General features: G+C 31.3%; 1 long non-coding RNA gene across 6 annotated transcripts; it reads right to left on the reverse strand.

Annotated features, from left to right (window-relative positions):
* Positions 1-228: 228 nt before the first annotated feature.
* On the reverse strand, positions 229-15,857 carry LOC127126422 (uncharacterized). 6 transcript variants are annotated; one of them, XR_007804977.1, is made up of 2 exons: positions 15,702-15,857; positions 229-400 (listed from the first exon to the last, which is right to left on the reverse strand). It is a non-coding gene; the product is annotated as an uncharacterized LOC127126422 (long non-coding RNA). The 6 variants fall into 6 exon arrangements; XR_007804978.1 differs by lacking the exon at positions 229-400 and adding an exon at positions 2,465-2,636; XR_007804979.1 differs by lacking the exon at positions 229-400 and adding an exon at positions 4,700-4,871.
* Positions 15,858-22,290: the final 6,433 nt, after the last annotated feature.

Consider the following 22,290-nt stretch of genomic DNA (forward strand, 5'->3'; position numbering starts at 1 on the left):
TATCTATATTTTTTCCATGCTCCAATTTACATAATGGTTGGATTTGGAATTGATTGAATGAACCCCTTTGATAATCTATGCACTTATCAATACATTTTTGAAAAAGAACTATAACTTTGTAAAGTATTTTTGTACTTGCAAAATATAGATATTATTATAGATATTCCAAACCCATGCAACGAGAAATAAAAAGGCTAATAGTTGAGAAATATAAATAGAGATAACTCATGAACTCTATAACTTGAGTTTATAACATTTAATTATTAACATTGAACTAGTACATCAAGTGTATACAGAATCTCACAATTTATTTTATAAATATTGAATACATCTATTCCATCCACACATCAACCATAAACACGTGCACTAGGGGAATCGGGGTTATGAATGGGATCTGGACCTGATGGGATTTCTGATAAAATACGACCAACATTACCAGGTTGCAATGAATGATGGTGGCTTCGACCATGACCTCCTATGATTTCTATTGTGTTGTAATAAATATTATCAGCCAAGACTCTCGAGCCTTGTCTTCCAAATTTATCAACTTTTTCAGGTAGCACGAAATCACCATTTGCTCTTAGTGTTACTGAGGGAAAGCCAGTTGCACTTGATTTCCCATCATTAATTAACAATACCAATGAGCAACATTGATCAAGAGAAGGTAGGAAAGAATTTTTTGCACCATTATCATTTGTAGCATGTTATTCGAATATGGTGCTAACTTTGAAATATAATTTAAGTTAGACATACAGTGGATGTATATATACATATACTAGTAACTAGTAGAATATTGTTTCACCTAACACAACCTTTTAGAAAGTTGTCTCCATATGAACATTTATTCATTTTAGTCAAAAAAAAATGAATTTTATAAAAATAAAGATAGAAAATAAACATATATTTCATATTTTTTGTTTTAATAAAATCATTAAATAATTATTGTTTCTTGACAATAATTATACCATCCAAAATGATAAATTTTATGAAAATTAGTAAGGTATACTATTGAACCGAATTTCTATTAGACCTCCGTGTAAAATGGGTTGGAATATACTATATTTAAATATTATTTAATTCTTTCTTTCTACTAATTATTATGTGGTCACACTTTTAAATTAATTATTATGATTAAGTGATCAAATAAAGACAAAAAAATAATTAAGATTATATTTTGAAAATTAATTAATAAATTATTTAGTTTGATATGGACTCAAATATGAGTATATCAATATTGTCCATTTTTGAATAATGTGAATCCTAACTGATCATCACTATATATGTAACTTATGGTCCCTAGTATATAGTGCTACAAGCGTATTATCTTATTCTCTCTATCCAAAGAGTGTTGAAGACATTATAAGTACCCGTTGAGGGAGATTCCACCAAATACTACAAAATGTAGATTTCATATTTATCTTATAAGTATGTGGAAGCAATACTTGAATTTCTTGAATTCACGGAAAAAAATACTTCCATCAACAATGGAATCTTTTATGGTCCTTATGTTATATGTTGGAATGTATTATTTTTAAAAGAAAGTAATTTTCAATCACCTAGGTTGTGAAAAATTTATTCTATATTATACAACATGGATGTGACAGGCTGAAGTAGATGAATTCCAAACTATGAAGTCACATAGATACAAAGTTAATGTAGATATGGATGATAGACTATAAGATATGACCAGTGAAATTGGAGAATCTTCTTTTCGGAAAGCCCATATGTGTGATACTTTATTTAGTGAGAAGGATTAGTTTTTATTTAAGAGGTTCACAAATTTTACATGTATATCGACTATTTTATAATACTTTTGATTTGAAGGAAAAAAAGATGATGGAAAGATAAAAATTTAATATAATTTCTTGAATTGCTGAGAGAGATGCTTCTAGAAGGTAGAAATTTGTCCAAACCACAGTTTTGAAGCCAAGAATCTATTGTGTCCAATTGTTTGGATTATGTCAAAAAATATGCATGTTGTAATTATTGCAATTAGAGAGGAAATATTATCAAAAACTTAACCAATGCCCAAAATGTGGGGAGTCGTGCTTCAAGGATAATGACAACAGTGGTGATGAAGATGACGATGTAAGCAAGAAGCACCCTTTAGCCAAAGTGTCATGTTCCTGTCAATATTAATTCCAAGGCCCTAGAGAATGTTTTGTGATATTAAGAAAGTGTGATAGAAAACATCGCCAGGTAGGATATTCTTTAAGGTGGAAGAAATTCAATAATTGTATCTATATTTTTTCCATGCTCCAATTTACATAATGGTTGGATTTGGAATTGATTGAATGAACCCCTTTGATAATCTATGTACTTATCAATAAATTTTTGAAAAAGAACTATAACTTTGTAAAGTATTTTTGTACTTGCAAAATATAGATATTATTATAGATATTCCAAACCATGCAACGAGAAATAAAAAGGCTAATAGTTGAGAAATATAAATAGAGATAACTCATGAACTCTATAACTTGAGTTTATAACATTTAATTATTAACATTGAACTAGTACATCAAGTGTATACAGAATCTCACAATTTATTTTATAAATATTGAATACATCTATTCCATCCACACATCAACCATAAACACGTGCACTAGGGGAATCGGGGTTATGAATGGGATCTGGACCTGATGGGATTTCTGATAAAATACGACCAACATTACCAGGTTGCAATGAATGATGGTGGCTTCGACCATGACCTCCTATGATTTCTTTTGTGTTGTAATAAATATTATCATCCAAGACTCTCGAGCCTTGTCTTCCAAATTTATCAACTTTTTCAGGTAGCACGAAATCACCATTTGCTCTTAGTGTTACTGAGGGAAAGCCAGTTGCACTTGATTTCCCATCATTAATTAACAATACCAATGAGCAACATTGATCAAGAGAAGGTAGGAAAGAATTTTTTGCACCATTATCATTTGTAGCATGTTATTCGAATATGGTGCTAACTTTGAAATATAATTTAAGTTAGACATACAGTGGATGTATATATACATATACTAGTAACTAGTAGAATATTGTTTCACCTAACACAACCTTTTAAAAAGTTGTCTCCATATGAACATTTATTCATTTTAGTCAAAAAAAAATGAATTTTATAAAAATAAAGATAGAAAATAAACATATATTTCATATTTTTTGTTTTAATAAAATCATTAAATAATTATTGTTTCTTGACAATAATTATACCATCCAAAATGATAAATTTTATGAAAATTAGTAAGGTATACTATTGAACCGAATTTCTATTAGACCTCCGTGTAAAATGTGTTGGAATATACTATATTTAAATATTATTTAATTCTTTCATTCTACTAATTATTATGTGGTCATACTTTTAAATTAATTATTATGATTAAGTGATCAAATAAAGACAAAAAAATAATTAAGATTATATTTTGAAAATTAATTAATAATTATTTAGTTTGATATGGACTCAAATATGAGTATATCAATATTGTCCATTTTTGAATAACGTGAATCCTAACTGATCATCACTATATATGTAAGTTATGGTCCCTAGTATATAGTGCTACAAGCGTATTATCTTATTCTCTCTATCTAAAGAGTGTTGAAGACATTATAAGTACCCGTTGAGGGAGATTCCACCAAATACTACAAAATGTAGATTTCATATTTATCTTATAAGTATGTGGAAGCAATACTTGAATTTCTTGAATTCACGGAAAAAAACACTTCCAACAACAATGGAATCTTTTATGGTCCTTATGTTATATGTTGGAATGTATTCTTTTTAAAAGAAAGTAATTTTCAATCACCTAGGTTGTGAAAAATTTATTCTAAATTATACAACATGGATGTGACAGGCTGAAGTAGATGAATTCCAAACTATGAAGTCACATAGATACAAAGTTAATGTAGATATGGATGATAGACTATAAGATATGACCAGTGAAATTGGAGAATCTTCTTTTCGGAAAGCCCATATGTGTGATACTTTATTTAGTGAGAAGGATTAGTTTTTATTTAAGAGGTTCACAAATTTTACATGTATATCGACTATTTTTTAATATTTTGATTTGAAGGAAAAAAAGATGATGGACAGATAAAAATTTAATATAATTTCTTGAATTGCTGAAAGAGATGCTTCTAGAAGGTAGAAATTTGTCCAAACCACAGTTTTGAAGCCAAGAATCTATTGTGTCCAATTGTTTGGATTATGTCAAAAAATATGCATGTTGTAATTATTGCAATTAGAGAGGAAATATTATCAAAAACTTAACCAATGCCCAAAATGTGGGGAGTCGTGCTACAAGGATAATGACATCAGTGGTGATGAAGATGACGATGTAAGCAAGAAGCACCCTTTAGCCAAAGTGTCATGTTCCTGTCAATATTAATTCCAAGGCCCTAGAGAATGTTTTGTGATATTAAGAAAGTGTGATAGAAAACATCGCCAGGTAGGATATTCTTTAAGGTGGAAGAAATTCAATAGTTGTATCTATATTTTTTCCATGCTCCAATTTACATAATGGTTGGATTTGGAATTGATTGAATGAACCCCTTTGATAATCTATGCACTTATCAATACATTTTTGAAAAAGAACTATAACTTTGTAAAGTATTTTTGTACTTGCAAAATATAGATATTATTATAGATATTCCAAACCGATGCAACGAGAAATAAAAAGGCTAATAGTTGAGAAATATAAATAGAGATAACTCATGAACTCTATAACTTGAGTTTATAACATTTAATTATTAACATTGAACTAGTACATCAAGTGTATACAGAATCTCACAATTTATTTTATAAATATTGAATACATCTATTCCATCCACACATCAACCATAAACACGTGCACTAGGGGAATCGGGGTTATGAATGGGATCTGGACCTGATGGGATTTCTGATAAAATACGACCAACATTACCAGGTTGCAATGAATGATGGTGGCTTCGACCATGACCTCCTATGATTTCTATTGTGTTGTAATAAATATTATCAGCCAAGACTCTCGAGCCTTGTCTTCCAAATTTATCAACTTTTTCAGGTAGCACGAAATCACCATTTGCTCTTAGTGTTACTGAGGGAAAGCCAGTTGCACTTGATTTCCCATCATTAATTAACAATACCAATGAGCAACATTGATCAAGAGAAGGTAGGAAAGAATTTTTTGCACCATTATCATTTGTAGCATGTTATTCGAATATGGTGCTAACTTTGAAATATAATTTAAGTTAGACATACAGTGGATGTATATATACATATACTAGTAACTAGTAGAATATTGTTTCACCTAACACAACCTTTTAAAAAGTTGTCTCCATATGAACATTTATTCATTTTAGTCAAAAAAAAATGAATTTTATAAAAATAAAGATAGAAAATAAACATATATTTCATATTTTTTGTTTTAATAAAATCATTAAATAATTATTGTTTCTTGACAATAATTATACCATCCAAAATGATAAATTTTATGAAAATTAGTAAGGTATACTATTGAACCGAATTTCTATTAGACCTCCGTGTAAAATGTGTTGGAATATACTATATTTAAATATTATTTAATTCTTTCATTCTACTAATTATTATGTGGTCATACTTTTAAATTAATTATTATGATTAAGTGATCAAATAAAGACAAAAAAATAATTAAGATTATATTTTGAAAATTAATTAATAAATTATTTAGTTTGATATGGACTCAAATATGAGTATATCAATATTGTCCATTTTTGAATAACGTGAATCCTAACTGATCATCACTATATATGTAAGTTATGGTCCCTAGTATATAGTGCTACAAGCGTATTATCTTATTCTCTCTATCTAAAGAGTGTTGAAGACATTATAAGTACCCGTTGAGGGAGATTCCACCAAATACTACAAAATGTAGATTTCATATTTATCTTATAAGTATGTGGAAGCAATACTTGAATTTCTTGAATTCACGGAAAAAAACACTTCCAACAACAATGGAATCTTTTATGGTCCTTATGTTATATGTTGGAATGTATTCTTTTTAAAAGAAAGTAATTTTCAATCACCTAGGTTGTGAAAAATTTATTCTAAATTATACAACATGGATGTGACAGGCTGAAGTAGATGAATTCCAAACTATGAAGTCACATAGATACAAAGTTAATGTAGATATGGATGATAGACTATAAGATATGACCAGTGAAATTGGAGAATCTTCTTTTCGGAAAGCCCATATGTGTGATACTTTATTTAGTGAGAAGGATTAGTTTTTATTTAAGAGGTTCACAAATTTTACATGTATATCGACTATTTTTTAATATTTTTGATTTGAAGGAAAAAAAGATGATGGACAGATAAAAATTTAATATAATTTCTTGAATTGCTGAAAGAGATGCTTCTAGAAGGTAGAAATTTGTCCAAACCACAGTTTTGAAGCCAAGAATCTATTGTGTCCAATTGTTTGGATTATGTCAAAAAATATGCATGTTGTAATTATTGCAATTAGAGAGGAAATATTATCAAAAACTTAACCAATGCCCAAAATGTGGGGAGTCGTGCTACAAGGATAATGACATCAGTGGTGATGAAGATGACGATGTAAGCAAGAAGCACCCTTTAGCCAAAGTGTCATGTTCCTGTCAATATTAATTCCAAGGCCCTAGAGAATGTTTTGTGATATTAAGAAAGTGTGATAGAAAACATCGCCAGGTAGGATATTCTTTAAGGTGGAAGAAAATTCAATAATTGTATCTATATTTTTTCCATGCTCCAATTTACATAATGGTTGGATTTGGAATTGATTGAATGAACCCCTTTGATAATCTATGCACTTATCAATACATTTTTGAAAAAGAACTATAACTTTGTAAAGTATTTTTGTACTTGCAAAATATAGATATTATTATAGATATTCCAAACCGATGCAACGAGAAATAAAAAGGCTAATAGTTGAGAAATATAAATAGAGATAACTCATGAACTCTATAACTTGAGTTTATAACATTTAATTATTAACATTGAACTAGTACATCAAGTGTATACAGAATCTCACAATTTATTTTATAAATATTGAATACATCTATTCCATCCACACATCAACCATAAACACGTGCACTAGGGGAATCGGGGTTATGAATGGGATCTGGACCTGATGGGATTTCTGATAAAATACGACCAACATTACCAGGTTGCAATGAATGATGGTGGCTTCGACCATGACCTCCTATGATTTCTTTTGTGTTGTAATAAATATTATCAGCCAAGACTCTCGAGCCTTGTCTTCCAAATTTATCAACTTTTTCAGGTAGCACGAAATCACCATTTGCTCTTAGTGTTACTGAGGGAAAGCGAGTTGCACTTGATTTCCCATCATTAATTAACAATACCAATGAGCAACATTGATCAAGAGAAGGTAGGAAAGAATTTTTTGCACCATTATCATTTGTAGCATGTTATTCGAATATGGTGCTAACTTTGAAATATAATTTAAGTTAGACATACAGTGGATGTATATATACATATACTAGTAACTAGTAGAATATTGTTTCACCTAACACAACCTTTTAAAAAGTTGTCTCCATATGAACATTTATTCATTTTAGTAAAAAAAAATGAATTTTATAAAAATAAAGATAGAAAATAAACATATATTTCATATTTTTTGTTTTAATAAAATCATTAAATAATTATTGTTTCTTGACAATAATTATACCATCCAAAATGATAAATTTTATGAAAATTAGTAAGGTATACTATTGAACCGAATTTCTATTAGACCTCCGTGTAAAATGTGTTGGAATATACTATATTTAAATATTATTTAATTCTTTCATTCTACTAATTATTATGTGGTCATACTTTTAAATTAATTATTATGATTAAGTGATCAAATAAAGACAAAAAAATAATTAAGATTATATTTTGAAAATTAATTAATAATTATTTAGTTTGATATGGACTCAAATATGAGTATATCAATATTGTCCATTTTTGAATAACGTGAATCCTAACTGATCATCACTATATATGTAAGTTATGGTCCCTAGTATATAGTGCTACAAGCGTATTATCTTATTCTCTCTATCTAAAGAGTGTTGAAGACATTATAAGTACCCGTTGAGGGAGATTCCACCAAATACTACAAAATGTAGATTTCATATTTATCTTATAAGTATGTGGAAGCAATACTTGAATTTCTTGAATTCACGGAAAAAAACACTTCCAACAACAATGGAATCTTTTATGGTCCTTATGTTATATGTTGGAATGTATTCTTTTTAAAAGAAAGTAATTTTCAATCACCTAGGTTGTGAAAAATTTATTCTAAATTATACAACATGGATGTGACAGGCTGAAGTAGATGAATTCCAAACTATGAAGTCACATAGATACAAAGTTAATGTAGATATGGATGATAGACTATAAGATATGACCAGTGAAATTGGAGAATCTTCTTTTCGGAAAGCCCATATGTGTGATACTTTATTTAGTGAGAAGGATTAGTTTTTATTTAAGAGGTTCACAAATTTTACATGTATATCGACTATTTTTTAATATTTTTGATTTGAAGGAAAAAAAGATGATGGACAGATAAAAATTTAATATAATTTCTTGAATTGCTGAAAGAGATGCTTCTAGAAGGTAGAAATTTGTCCAAACCACAGTTTTGAAGCCAAGAATCTATTGTGTCCAATTGTTTGGATTATGTCAAAAAATATGCATGTTGTAATTATTGCAATTAGAGAGGAAATATTATCAAAAACTTAACCAATGCCCAAAATGTGGGGAGTCGTGCTACAAGGATAATGACATCAGTGGTGATGAAGATGACGATGTAAGCAAGAAGCACCCTTTAGCCAAAGTGTCATGTTCCTGTCAATATTAATTCCAAGGCCCTAGAGAATGTTTTGTGATATTAAGAAAGTGTGATAGAAAACATCGCCAGGTAGGATATTCTTTAAGGTGGAAGAAAATTCAATAATTGTATCTATATTTTTTCCATGCTCCAATTTACATAATGGTTGGATTTGGAATTGATTGAATGAACCCCTTTGATAATCTATGTACTTATCAATACATTTTTGAAAAAGAACTATAACTTTGTAAAGTATTTTTGTACTTGCAAAATATAGATATTATTATAGATATTCCAAACCGATGCAACGAGAAATAAAAAGGCTAATAGTTGAGAAATATAAATAGAGATAACTCATGAACTCTATAACTTGAGTTTATAACATTTAATTATTAACATTGAACTAGTACATCAAGTGTATACAGAATCTCACAATTTATTTTATAAATATTGAATACATCTATTCCATCCACACATCAACCATAAACACGTGCACTAGGGGAATCGGGGTTATGAATGGGATCTGGACCTGATGGGATTTCTGATAAAATACGACCAACATTACCAGGTTGCAATGAATGATGGTGGCTTCGACCATGACCTCCTATGATTTCTTTTGTGTTGTAATAAATATTATCAGCCAAGACTCTCGAGCCTTGTCTTCCAAATTTATCAACTTTTTCAGGTAGCACGAAATCACCATTTGCTCTTAGTGTTACTGAGGGAAAGCGAGTTGCACTTGATTTCCCATCATTAATTAACAATACCAATAGAGCAACATTGATCAAGAGAAGGTAGGAAAGAATTTTTTGCACCATTATCATTTGTAGCATGTTATTCGAATATGGTGCTAACTTTGAAATATAATTTAAGTTAGACATACAGTGGATGTATATATACATATACTAGTAACTAGTAGAATATTGTTTCACCTAACACAACCTTTTAAAAAGTTGTCTCCATATGAACATCTTTTCATTTTAGTGAAAAAAAGTTGTCTCAATATTGTCCATTTTTGAATAACGTGAATCCTAACTGATCATCACTATATATGTAAGTTATGGTCCCTAGTATATAGTGCTACAAGCGTATTTTCTTATTCTCTCTATCTAAAGAGTGTTGAAGACATTATAAGTACCCGTTGATGGAGATTGCACCCAATACTACAAAATGTAGATTTCATATTTATCTTATAAGTATGTGGAAGCAATACTTGAATTTCTTGAATTCACGGAAAAAAACACTTCCAACAACAATGGAATCTTTTATGGTCCTTATGTTATATGTTGGAATGTATTCTTTTTAAAAGAAAGTAATTTTCAATCACCTAGGTTGTGAAAAATTTATTCTAAATTATACAACATGGATGTGACAGGCTGAAGTAGATGAATTCCAAACTATGAAGTCACATAGATACAAAGTTAATGTAGATATGGATGATAGACTATAAGATATGACCAGTGAAATTGGAGAATCTTCTTTTTGGAAAGCCCATATGTGTGATACTTTATTTAGTGAGAAGGATTAGTTTTTATTTAAGAGGTTCACAAATTTTACATGTATATCGACTATTTTTTTATATTTTTAATTTGAAGGAAAAAAAGATGATGGACAGATAAAAATTTAATATAATTTCTTGAATTGCTGAAAGAGATGCTTCTAGTAGTTAGAAATTTGTCCAAACCACAGTTTTGAAGCCAAGAATCTGTTGTGTCCAATTGTTTGGATTATGTCAAAAAATATGCATGTTGTAATTATTGCAATTAGAGAGGAAATATTATCAAAAACTTAACCAATGCCCAAAATGTGGGGAGTCGTGCTACAAGGATAATGACATCAGTGGTGATGAAGATGACGATGTAAGCAAGAAGCACCCTTTAGCCAAAGTGTCATGTTCCTGTCAATATTAATTCCAAGGCCCTAGAGAATGTTTTGTGATATTCAGAAAGTGTGGTAGAAAACATCGCCAGGTTGGATATTCTTTAAGGTGGAAGAAAATTCAATAATTGTATCTATATTTTTTCCATGCTCCAATTTACATAATGGTTGGATTTGGAATTGATTGAATGAACCCCTTTGATAATCTATGTACTTATCAATACATTTTTGAAAAAGAACTATAACTTTGTAAAGTATTTTTGTACTTGCAAAATATAGATATTATTATAGAGATTCCAAACCGATGCAACGAGAAATAAAAAGGCTAATAGTTGAGAAATATAAATAGAGATAACTCATGAACTCTATAACTTGAGTTTATAACATTTAATTATTAACATTGAACTAGTACATCAAGTGTATACAGAATCTCACAATTTATTTTATAAATATTGAATACATCTATTCCATCCACACATCAACCATAAACACGTGCACTAGGGGAATCGGGGTTATGAATGGGATCTGGACCTGATGGGATTTCTGATAAAATACGACCAACATTACCAGGTTGCAATGAATGATGGTGGCTTCGACCATGACCTCCTATGATTTCTTTTGTGTTGTAATAAATATTATCAGCCAAGACTCTCGAGCCTTGTCTTCCAAATTTATCAACTTTTTCAGGTAGCGTGAAATCACCATTTGCTCTTAGTGTTACTGAGGGAAAGCGAGTTGCACTTGATTTCCCATCATTAATTAACAATACCAATAGAGCAACATTGATCAAGAGAAGGTAGGAAAGAATTTTTTGCACCATTATCATTTGTAGCACGTTATTCGAATATGATGCTAACTTCGAAATATAATTTAAGTTAGACATACAGTGGATGTATATATACATATACTAGTAACTAGTAGAATATTGTTTCACCTAACACAACCTTTTAAAAAGTAGTCTCCATATGAACATTTATTCATTTTAGTCAAAAAAAAAATGAATTTTATAAAAATAAAGATAGAAAATAAACATATATTTCATATTTTTTGTTTTAATAAAATCATTAAATAATGATTGTTTCTTGAAAGTAATTATACCATCCAAAATGATAAATTTTATGAAAACTAGTAAAGTATACTATTGAACCGAATTTCTATGATACCTCCGTGTAAAATGTGTTGGAATATACTATATTTAAATATTATTTAATTCTTTCATTCTACTAATTATTATGTCGTCATACTTTTAAATTAATTATTATTATTAAGTGAACAAATAAAGACAAAAAAATAATTAAGATTATATTTTGAAAATTAATTAATTAATTATTTAGTTTGATATGGACTCAAATATGAGTATATCAATATTGTCCATTTTTGAATAACGTGAATCCTAACTGATCATCACTATATATGTAAGTTATGGTCCCTAGTATATAGTGCTACAAGCGTATTTCTTATTCTCTCTATCTAAAGAGTGTTGAAGACATTATAAGTACCCGTTGAGGGAGATTGCACCCAATACTACAAAATGTAGATTTCATATTTATCTTATAAGTATGTGGAAGCAATACTTGAATTTCTTGAATTCACGGAAAAAACACTTCCAACAACAATGGAATCTTTTATGGTCCTTATGTTATATGTTGGAATGTATTCTTTTTAAAAGAAAGTAATTTTCAATCACCTAGGTTGTGAAAAATTTATTCTAAATTATACAACATGGATGTGACAGGCTGAAGTAGATGAATTCCAAACTATGAAGTCACATAGATACAAAGTTAATGTAGATATGGATGATAGACTATAAGATATGACCAGTGAAATTGGAGAATCTTCTTTTCGGAAAGCCCATATGTGTGATACTTTATTTAGTGAGAAGGATTAGTTTTTATTTAAGAGGTTCACAAATTTTACATGTATATCGACTATTTTTTAATATTTTTAATTTAAAGGAAAAAAAGATGATGGAAAGATAAAAATTTAATATAATTTCTTGAATTGCTGAGAGAGATGCTTCTAGAAGGTAGAAATTTGTCCAAACCACAGTTTTGAAGCCAAGAATCTATTGTGTCCAATTGTTTGGATTATGTCAAAAAATATGCATGTTGTAATTATTTCAATTAGAGAGGAAATATTATCAAAAACTTAATCAACGCCCAAAATGTGGGGAGTCGTGCTACAAGGATAATGACATCAGTGGTGATGAAGATGACGATGTAAGCAAGAAGCACCCTTTAGCCAAAGTGTCATGTTCCTGTCAATATTAATTCCAAGGCCCTAGAGAATGTTTTGTGATATTAAGAAAGTGTGATAGAAAACATCGCCAGGTTGGATATTCTTTAAGGTGGAAGAAAATTCAATAATTGTATCTATATTTTTTCCATGCTCCAATTTACATAATGGTTGGATTTGGAATTGATTGAATGAACCCCTTTGATAATCTATGTACTTATCAATACATTTTTGAAAAAGAACTATAACTTTGTAAAGTATTTTTGTACTTGCAAAATATAGATATTATTATAGATATTCCAAACCGATGCAACGAGAAATAAAAAGGCTAATACTTGAGAAATATAAATAGAGATAACTCATGAACTCTATAACTTGAGTTTATAACATTTAATTATTAACATTGAACTAGTACATCAAGTGTATACAGAATCTCACAATTTATTTTCTAAATATTGAATACATCTATTCCATCCACACATCAACCATAAACACGTGCACTAGGGGAATCGGGGTTATGAATGGGATCTGGACCTGATGGGATTTCTGATAAAATACGACCAGCATTACCAGGTTGCAATGAATGATGGTGGCTTCGACCATGACCTCCTATGATTTCTTTTGTGTTGTAATAAATATTATCAACCAAGACTCTCGAGCCTTGTCTTCCAAATTTATCAACTTTTTCAGGTAGCACGAAACCACCATTTTCTCTTAGTGTTACTGAGGGAAAGCGAATTGCACTTGATTTCCCATCATTAATTAACAATACCAATAGAGCAACATTGATCAAGAGAAGGTAGGAAAGAATTTTTTGCACCATTATCATTTGTAGTACGTTATTCGAATATGGTGCTAACTTTGAAATATAATTTAAGTTAGACATACAGTGGATGTATATATACATAAACTAGTAACTAGTAGAATATTGTTTCACCTAACACAACCTTTTAAAAAGTAGTCTCCATATCAACAATTATTCATTTTAGTCAAAAAAAAATGAATTTTATAAAAATAAAGATAGAAAATAAACATATATTTCATATTTTTTGTTTTAATAAAATCATTAAATAATAATTGTTTCTTGACAATAATTATACCATCCAAAATGATAAATTTTATGAAAATTAGTAAAGTATATTATTGAACCGATTTTCTATGATACCTCCGTGTAAAATGTGTTGGAATATACTATATTTAAATATTATTTAATTCTTTCATTCTACTAATTATTATGTCGTCATACTTTTAAATTAATTATTATGATTAAGTGATCAAATAAAGACAAAAAAATAATTAAGATTATATTTTGAAAATTAATAAATTAATTATTTAGTTTGATATGGACTCAAATATGAGTATATCAATATTGTCCATTTTTGAATAACGTGAATCCTAACTGATCATCACTATATATGTAAGTTATGGTCCCTAGTATATAGTGCTACAAGCGTATTTCTTATTCTCTCTATCTAAAGAGTGTTGAAGACATTATAAGTACCCGTTGAGGGAGATTGCACCCAATACTACAAAATGTAGATTTCATATTTATCTTATAAGTATGTGGAAGCAATACTTGAATTTCTTGAATTCACGGAAAAAAACACTTCCAACAACAATGGAATCTTTTATGGTCCTTATGTTATATGTTGGAAGGTATTCTTTTTAAAAGAAAGTAATTTTCAATCACCTAGGTTGTGAAAAATTTATTCTAAATTATACAACATGGATGTGACAGGCTGAAGTAGATGAATTCCAAACTATGAAGTCACATAGATACAAAGTTAATGTAGATATGGATGATAGACTATAAGATATGACCAGTGAAATTGGAGAATCTTCTTTTCGAAAAGCCCATATGTGTGATACTTTATTTAGTGAGAAGGATTAGTTTTTATTTAAGAGGTTCACAAATTTTCCATGTATATCGACTATTTTTGAATATTTTTAATTTAAAGGAAAAAAAGATGACGAACTGATAAAAATTTAATATAATTTCTTAAATTGCTGAAAGAGATGCTTCTAGAAGGTAGAAATTTGTCCAAACCGCAGTTTTGAAGCCAAGAATCTATTGTGTCCAATTGTTTGGATTATGTCAAAAAATATGCATGTTGTAATTATTTCAATTAGAGAGGAAATATTATCAAAAACTTAATCAACGCCCAAAATATGGGGAGTCGTGCTACAAGGATAATGATATCAGTGGTGATGAAGATGACGATATAAGCAAGAAGCACCCTTTAGCCAAAATGTCATGTTCCTGTCAATATTAATTCCAAGGCCCTAGAGAATGTTTTGTGATATTAAGAAAGTGTGATAGAAAACATCGCCAGGTTGGATATTCTTTAAGGTGGAAGAAAATTCAATAATTGTATCTATATTTTTTCCATGCTCCAATTTACATAATGGTTGGATTTGGAATTGATTGAATGAACCCCTTTGATAATCTATGTACTTATCAATACATTTTTGAAAAAGAATTATAACTTTGTAAAGTATTTTTGTACTTGCAAAATATAGATATTATTATAGATATTCCAAACCGATGCAACGAGAAATAAAAAGGCTAATACTTGAGAAATATAAATAGAGATAACTCATGAACTCTATAACTTGAGTTTATGACATTTATATATTAACATTGAACTAGTACATCAAGTGTATACAGAATCTCACAATTTATTTTATAAATATTGAATACATCTATTCCATCCACACATCAACCATAAACACGTACACTAGGGGAATCGGGGTTATGAATGGGATCTGGACCTGATGGGATTTCTGATAAAATACGACCAGCATTACCAGGTTGCAATGAATGATGGTGGCTTCGACCATGACCTCCTATGATTTCTTTTGTGTTGTAATAAATATTATCAGCCAAGACTCTCGAGCCTTGTCTTCCAAATTTATCAACTTTTTCAGGTAGCACGAAATCACCATTTTCTCTTAGTGTTACTGAGGGAAAGCGAATTGCACTTGATTTCCCATCATTAATTAACAATACCAATAGAGCAACATTGATCAAGAGAAGGTAGGAAAGAATTTTTTGCACCATTATCATTTGTAGCACGTTATTCGAATATGGTGCTAACTTTGAAATATAATTTAAGTTAGCCATACAGTGGATGTATATATACATATACCAGTAACTAGTAGAATATTGTTTCACCTAACACAACCTTTTAAAAAGTTGTCTCCATATTGTCGCATTACGCGAAAAACCGGCGGGAAAACAAGAACAACAGAGCCGCCACCGTGCGTTATTTATCCCAAAAGAGGGAAAGGAAACGCTCAGAGTAAACCTGGAAAAAGCATGGTCTCGCGACCAAAGAGAATGGGATCGGGAGTCGGTTATGCGAAGGGAAGGTATTAGCACCCCTACGCATCCGTCGTACTCGACGGGATCCACGCACAATAGGAAGGGAAATGGTTGCTAAAACACTGCTCAAATAATCATCTACACAGGCTGAAAGAGACACAAGAAAACAAACAAGACTGACTCGGCAGGATATCGCATCCTGGGCCTACTTAGTCTATCAGGCATAGACATCAGAGTCTAAGTAGTTCGACCGGGGAAACAACACATGCTCGTTAGGATGTCGCATCCTATGCATACGTATCTCCTTTGGACGAAGGAGAATCAGAGCATTCGTAGCTCGGTTAACACGCACACAAACAAACACATGCAAAGGCAAACGTGGAGCCTGAACGCCAATCACTGGACTTACATCAGCATCCGAACCAAAACACACACAAGAAGGCAAACGTGGAGCCTGAATGCCAATCACTGGGCTTACATCAGCATCCGAACCAAACAAAACCCACACTGGAACCCGAACGCCACTCGATGGACTTACATCAGCTTCCAAGCACACAACAACACAAAACAAAGACACAGGCGCCCAGAGAGATCTGCTCATCTCCTGCCTACGTACCTCATCTGGTATGAGGATCAGGGCGACGTAGTTCCCCTACGAAGGGACACAAGACTAGCCTAACCAGATAACAAAGGGAGACACAACTAGGGAGACTACGACTCGAGCCTAGATGTTATCATACAAATTCATCCCTAAGTTAAGGTTTCTAGCTAACTTGCACAGGAAGCAAGCCTATCCTAAAGCACAAGCAAACAGTAAATCAAGCACTCACAAGTAGCACACGCTATATGCACACAAGAGGGGCTCAATCAAGGGGTAAGACTGCAAGAGCAAGTCATCTGTACATGGGTAGTGTTAGCTCTTAACCTTGCCATTGAGGGGCTAAGGTGAAGCTGATGAAAGGAGAGTGAAGATAAGACTTCACAGCTCTTATCCCTGGTCAGGGAGAGCTTCAGACAAAGGAGCGTGGGTTCAGAAAGGAGGAACCCTTCTACACTCAAGACTCTGACACAACTGTACATTGTACAAGATCTTGGGTTTGTGTCCCAATGCATCAACACAGTGGTGTGAGCAGAGGGACGACTCAACAGAAGAGCGGAAGATAGATTGCATATCTCTTATATCCGCCGATTGCCTCATCGAGGTCTTTACCTGCTTGGGGACAAAAGTAAACAATCACAAACATTGCCTCTTAAGGAGGACTCCAGACAGGTGCCTGGCCAAGTAACAGGCCAGGTCTTCCAGACTACATGGAGACAAGAATGTTATACCTCAGTGCAAATTTCTTATCAAGCAAAGCAAAGCAATATTAGCAACTAATGTACCTGAAATCAATCAAATATCATCAGTATACCAATCACAAAACTAAACAGCAAATGGTTCACAATTAGCTATATACAGACAAACACACTCCAATGCACCAAAGTGCAAGTCAATCAAAGGAGCCAAGCATCCTACAAAACAACACAAGTTAGTCTACAAGATAAAATGAGACAACTCAACCAAATGTGAATCCAACTCCTTAAGGTATTTTGCTTCTTATCCTGAAAAGTCAAAGTCAAACTCAAACATGAGTAATAAGACCACTAAGACAAGCCTAGGGTCCAAAGGATGGAAAAAATGTAAACCAGCAAGTGAAACATAACCAAAACCAAGGTAATTCAATTAAAAAGAGGATCCAATTGGCCTCACATCCAAACTATGCACTAATTTTATTTTATGCACGATTTAACTCAAAGTAAGCAAAGGTGAATCATAAATGAGCAAACAGACTGATTTCAATCAAAAAAATATCAAAACAGCTCAATAAATTCCACAAAAGTTCCAGCTCAAACAGAACACATTCAATAAGCTGCATGTCAAATTTCATAGCATTTGGACATGTGGAAGTGGGGAAATTAAATTCAACATGTCATGGCATGCAAAAATCAACCTAGACTAGGTCACAAACCAAGTGTTAACTTCAATCAATTGTAAAACAGTGAGATCAACTGAGAAATGAATGGGACCAAAGCCAAATTGAAGCTAAACATGTTAAGAAACACTCCACCAAATTTCACATTCATATGGTAAGAAATGAGAATTTCACAAGATATGGAAGTTTACTACTCAAGCAAAACCCTAAAAATGCTAAACAGCAATCAAAAATGTCAATCAAATAGGAAATTGGTCAACAATTCCTACAAAAATTCATGGTGAAACTAGACATGTACAAGATATCTCATGCAAAAAATCAGAGCCATAGGAAAAGCATAAGCATGGAAAATTAAATCATGAACATAGCATAGCATAGTGTGACACATATTGTCACACTCAAAAATAATTAATCATATCTATCAAACCAGAGATCCAAAAATCACAAATTATACATCAAAATCTCCAGGCATGAGTCAAGAATCATCATATGAAATTTCATTCAATTTGGAGCTAGCATGATTATTTTGTGATTAAAATGGTAAAACATATGAATATAGCACACATGATCAAGATCCCTAAGCCATTACAAAAAATTACCAGGCACAACATGAGTTACTATGCCTAAAAAATTCTAGGGGAAATTTGGGATCCAACAAAAAAAGTCCCAATTAATTTGGACTAAAATTGAATTTAATATGATTTTTGTAAGTTTTGTAAAATTATGAAATAATTATTTAAGTTTAACATGAAATTAATTGAATTAATTAAATCCGCTGGTGGCATTATTGTAATATCTACACGCCTGGCCTAAAACGCGGAGCTTCACTAATGCGGTGTCAGCGTATGGTTGGTCCGTCTTGGCGGCAAACAGAATTTTGAACATGAAGCACATGGCAGTGGATCAAACGCGGATTTTCCAGATTTTTCACGTGTTCATCGTTGTTCTTCAATACCAGAAACGGTTATGCGCATTTCTCAACCAAAACGCACAAACCGTATACCATTCTCTCCGTCTCTCAGCGTAGATCACAAATATGTCCATGGTTTTGTCTATAAGTTAACATACATAAAGATCCAATCCAAAAATGTTTTGATGCATAAACTTCAATTCAAGATATCTCTACGATTACTTCATGAAAATGCATGATTCAACCACCAAACTACTCTATGTTCAAAGCACTATCGAATCCATATAACAATCGCATGAATTAACGAGTTCGATTTCGCACCTCTTGAAGATCACAGTGTGAAATCCGCGCAAATTCTCTTCCAATTCAGTGAAACAGATGTGGTATTATGCTCAAGAAGATGATTGATGGTGGAAATCCAGCTCAAAGGTGCACGAGGAAGTGGAAATTTGCAACTGCCATGTGAGAACTCAAGCTTGCAACAGTTGGTGTTCTTGCACGATTTCCACAAGATCTTGTTCAACAGAAATGCTACAGCACCTGCCAATGAAGAATCACCAAAGCAAACACGAAAAACTGGAGGAAATCTTGATGAATTGTGAAGAAATGTGAAAATGCAAAGTGGAGAAAAATGAGAGAATTGGTGTGTTTTTGCTTTTGGATCTGAGAATTGTGATTAGTGATCATTGAAAACAGTTACAATTAACAATATATACCAATGCCTTAATCCAATATTAATCATGATTAGCAAAATGGAGATGATTAGTGTTAAGTGCATTTTCAAGTGTGTGGCCAAAATGCCCTTTCATGATGCAGCTAATTTTTCTGTCCAAACTTGGTTCAAGCAAGTTCTAAATGATATTTTGGAAGTGTTGGAAAAAGTCCCATGTGAAAATTCCAAATATTTTGAGATTTGGACCATTTTGCCCTTGCTTTTTAATTGGTACACTTGAAAAATGACCTTTTCATGTGAAGGCTTTTGGCAAAATGTGATGATGGATTATGAAAGTACACATCAAATGTGGTTTTCTCAAAGAAAAACCATCCAATTTGGCCATTCCATGTGAAAGTTATGCCACTTTGAATTTGGACATTTTTGGAAAATGAATGGACCATATCTTGCCAACCACACATGGGAATTTCATGTTCTTGGACTTTTTGGAATGGTGAGATCAAGATCTTCAACTTTAATGTTGGACAAAATTCCATTTGAAGCTTGTATGATGAAGTAATTTTGGGAGAAAAACTTTCCATTTTGGGCAGTTGAAATTACAGGTCACCTGCCATTTTTGGAAACTTCTTGTCTGACCTCCGATTCTTCAACCTTGGTTTTTGGTATGTCAAATGAGACTTATATGGACATGAATGAAGCCTTTCAAACCATCTCCCACCTTCAAATCCATAAAATCAGGCACAGTTGACCACAATTGACTTTCTATGGTTCCAACTGAAATTCAGCTTGACTGATGACTTATGAGCATCCAATCTTTGGCCAAACCACTTCACCATTATCCTTAGACCATATGAACTTGATAAACCAATCCTAGGGCTTTGTCCCAATGAAAATAGCACTGGCTTGCTTGTTTGACTGATTCTCCTGACCAGTTTGACCTAATTTGTCAGTGGGCTTGCACTTGGGCAAATGGACAATGCAATGTTATGCAGTGGACCATGTTATGTTAATGACCTAATGTGAAATGAATGTACACAAGGAGGGTGCAAATTTGAGGTGCTACACATATGAACATTTATTCATTTTAGTCAAAAAAAAATGAATTTTATAAAAATAAAGATAGAAAATAAACATATATTTCTTATTTTTTGTTTTAATAAAATAATTAAATAATGATTGTTTCTTTACAATAATTATACCATCCAAAATGATAAATTTTATGAAAATTAGTAAAGTATATTATTGAACCGATTTTCTATGATACCTCCGTGTAAAATGTGTTGGAATATACTATATTTAAATATTATTTAATTCTTTCATTCTACTAATTATTATGTCGTCATACTTTTAAATTAATTATTATTATTAAGTGATCAAATAAAGACAAAAAATAAATTAAGATTATAATTTGAAAATTAATAAATTAATTATTTAGTTTGATATGGACTCAAATATGAGTATATCAATATTGTCCATTTTTGAATAACGTGAATCCTAACTGATCATCACTATATATGTAAGTTATGGTCCCTAGTATATAGTGCTACAAGCGTATTTTCTTATTCTCTCTATCTAAAGAGTGTTGAAGACATTATAAGTACCCGTTGAGGGAGATTGCACCCAATACTACAAAATGTAGATTTCATATTTATCTTATAAGTATGTGGAAGCAATACTTGAATTTCTTGAATTCACGGAAAAAACACTTCCAACAACAATGGAATCTTTTATGGTCCTTATGCTATATGTTGGAATGTATTCTTTTTAAAAGAAAGTAATTTTCAATCACCTAGGTTGTGAAAAATTTATTATAAATTATACAACATGGATGTGACAGGCTGAAGTAGATGAATTCCAAACTATGAAGTCACATAGATACAAAGTTAATGTAGATATGGATGATAGACTATAAGATATGACCAGTGAAATTGGAGAATCTTCTTTTCGGAAAGCCCATATGTGTGATACTTTATTTAGTGAGAAGGATTAGTTTTTATTTAAGAGGTTCACAAATTTTACATGTATATCGACTATTTTTTAATATTTTTAATTTAAATGAAAAAAAGATGACGGAAAGATAAAAATTTAATATAATTTCTTAAATTGCTGAAAGAGATGCTTCTAGAAGGTAGAAATTTGTCCAAACCGCAGTTTTGAATCCAAGAATCAATTGTGTCCAATTGTTTGGATTATGTCAAAAAATATGCATGTTGTAATTATTTCAATTAGAGAGGAAATATTATCAAAAACTTAATCAACGCCCAAAATGTGGGGAGTCGTGCTACAAGGATAATGACATCAGTGGTGATGAAGATGACGATGTAAGCAAGAAGCACCCTTTAGCCAAAGTGTCATGTTCCTGTCAATATTAATTCCAAGGCCCTAGAGAATGTTTTGTGATATTAAGAAAGTGAGATAGAAAACATCGCCAGGTTGGATATTCTTTAAGGTGGAAGAAAATTCAATAATTGTATCTATAT

Source organism: Lathyrus oleraceus, chromosome 3 (genome assembly GCF_024323335.1).
Source record: "Lathyrus oleraceus cultivar Zhongwan6 chromosome 3, CAAS_Psat_ZW6_1.0, whole genome shotgun sequence".
NCBI classification, from domain to species: Eukaryota; Viridiplantae; Streptophyta; class Magnoliopsida; order Fabales; family Fabaceae; genus Lathyrus; species Lathyrus oleraceus.